The following is a 2,942-nucleotide window of genomic DNA, read 5'->3' as shown; positions in this document are numbered from 1 at the left end:
CCCTGGCTCCTCTGACTGTTTTCTTGCTCAGAAGTTCCCCAACCCTCTAGACATCAAGAACTCCCACCATACCACTGCAAACGGCCATTCCTACAGCCCCTCCATTAGCTTAAAGCTGGGGTTGTTGGGTCCAGCACATCGACTGACCTGGCTTAGATCCCACTGTGCCAAGGACTAAACTTTATGGGATGTGTCCAACCAGTGTCACGTTTGCTCATGGTTTAGGGACAGCCTAAACTTTCTTAATTACTTGACCATTTAGCTTAATGACAAAGTGAGGGATGTCAACGGCACAGTCAGAAAACTGCCTTCCTTTGGGGTGAGCACATGGATGAATGCATTGAACTGGTGCAGTACCCCTTGCCTTGGAGTCTTGCTTTTAATGCCATCCCACTCCCTTCGTCTCCTCCTTTTGCAGGTGGGGAGCAATGGGGATCTGAACCTCTACAGCTGCCCAAAGTACACCAGCATTGTAGAGGCAAGACATGCACATTCAGGGCCTAAATTTGAGTTATTCGGGCTGGAAAGTGACTGATAGAACCTTCAGTTTCTGATCTCGGGGATCCTACAAGGCTGTGATAGCACAGGGCTCTGCTCAGCAGCAAATGGTGTTTTTACTCTTCTCAAAGACCATTTGTCTCCCTGGGAGATGCCTTAACAGGCAGCAGTGGCTTTTCCTCAAGGCAGACTGCTGCAGAACCATATGAGGGGATTTTAACTTGGGGATGGTGCACGACAATGTGTTTGCTAGCTCTGATTGACTTGAGATGGTCACAGAGAGTGCAAAGGGATGATGGACTTAGGTCCTGCTTAGAGGAATTAATGCATCCAAGGAGGGTTTTGGGGTGTTGGGATGACACTAGGTGGCAGCAGATGACCAGGAAACCGTGTGCTCAGCCTTCAGTCTAAATGTTACTGGGATATTCCAGGGATGAGAGCTTTTAGAGCAGCTTTTCTTCCTGGTTCTCTCCTCCAGCCCCATGATCCGTAGAACCTTTAGAAGTCTGGGCATCAGCTTCCTCTGCTGACACGGTGAGCATGAAGTTCGTCATTTTCATTGCAATATGGCAGCAGAAAGCAAAAGAAAAAAAGCAAAAGAAAACTGTTTTTCAACTGTCCAGGGATGGAGGACTCGGGGAACACCTTTTTTGCATCTTCCTTCCAATGTTTTCCTCAGTTTTGGTCTCATTTATGAGCTTTCTTCCTCCTACACTGAGATTGTAGAATTCATAGAAGCATTAATTATAGAGAAACCTCTCAGATCCCCAAGCCCAACCTCAGCCCATCCCACTGTGTCTACTGCCCGAGTGCCACATCTTCATGGCTCTTGGATACCTCTAAGGATGGTGACCCCACCACCTCCCTGGGCAGCTGTGCCAATGCATTACACTATGGAGCTGGGTTAACTTGGCTAAGCCACTTCTTCCCCTGCACAACTACTCTCCTCTTGCTGGGTCTCATCCTTGTTAACGTCCTTGTTAATTCTTCTGGGGTCTCTACACACCAGGCACTCTGCAAACAGTAGAACTGAGAGTTTGTGATCTGGCGAGCTATGAAATTAATAGGGGCCTATGGGCTTTCTGGATGCTTTCACTCTAAGCAGGGCTGAAAAGGGTGTGTAGGAATGTGCACATGGGTGCACATTTTAACATCTTCCTATTGACATGATGCCCTCCTTGGAATGAAACATCCAAGTGATATGACAGGCACGTCATGATCCTGGGAATAAAAGTTGTGCTGATCTGATAGGGCTCATTTGGAATCATAGAATCATTAAGGTTAGAAAAGACCACCTAGATCATTAAGTTCATCAACAAATTCAGGGGTGTTCTGCTCCTGGAGGTGGTGTATTGTAGAAATACAGGATGGTTTGAATTAGACCTTTAAAGGCCATCTAGTCCAACTGCCCTGCAATGAGCAGGAGCATCTACAGCTTATTCAGGGTGCCTGAACTACCCACCACCCTAGTGGTGATCATCTCCTTGCCTTTGTGCAAGTTATTGCCTCTCTCCATGCCTCAGTTCCCCTTATTTGTGAAATGCAACCATTCCTTTCCTTTCACTTTATTTGTCTTTGGCAGAAGACTGTTGCACTCTCCATCCCTTCCTGCCATTCACGGGGCTGATGACTCCCTCCTTAGAGCCAAGAATGGCCCCATTACAAATGAAAGTGTGGAGCACAGCTTGATTTTAATTCACTGCCTCAACGTTTCTATATATATAAAGAGAAATAGATTTATAATATACACACATGCTAAAATCTGGGGTCCCGTTGAGTGCTGACACTGAAGTGTTGACTAAAGCTGACGCCTTATCTCTCTAATTTCCAAGTATTTCTTCAAGAAGTGTCTTTCAAGTCCCAGCACTATGAAGTACAAAGTGAGCTTAGAGACGGAGCAGTTCTGTGTCAGCAGCGTCAGAGCAGGGTGCAGCTCCTTCTCACCAGCTTCCCTGTCTGTTTCAAGTCATTTCTCAGAGAAATAAATGAAGAAGCAGTGCAAGCCTGAGCAATGTTTGGAGCAATAGAGAAAGACTGTCCTGTATTCCTAAAGGGATCGTTTTGGTCTTTATTAGGTTTACTGTTTCTGTCCTAAGCTGCCTCCAGTGAATGAGGCACTTCGTGATCCCTAAGCTTTGCAGAGCAAAGAGCTTTGGTCATGTCTGCACTCATGGAACAAATGTGTTATGGAGGTCCTGAGGCCAATGGCACAAAGCTGTCTTCACCTGTGTTATTAAATTTCTCCTATCTGTAGAACAAAGTGCCCATCAGCCAGTTTGTGGGCTGTGACCCATGCATGGATTATATAGGGCTGTGTGAAAGGCAAATGTGTGCCAGGGGGTTCAGCAGTTTTAGTTCAACCCACTGTTCAGTTCACCAGTGTAGACACAGCTTTCAGGACTGGGCTGGAAAGGAATCTGTTCCATCTTTCCATGGTCCCTTCT

Source organism: Coturnix japonica, chromosome 4 (genome assembly GCF_054131305.1).
Source record: "Coturnix japonica strain WE chromosome 4, WE-NBRP24, whole genome shotgun sequence".
NCBI lineage: Eukaryota > Metazoa > Chordata > Aves > Galliformes > Phasianidae > Coturnix > Coturnix japonica.
The sequence above is the reverse complement of the archived record's forward strand: the minus strand, read 5'-3'. Positions refer to the sequence as shown.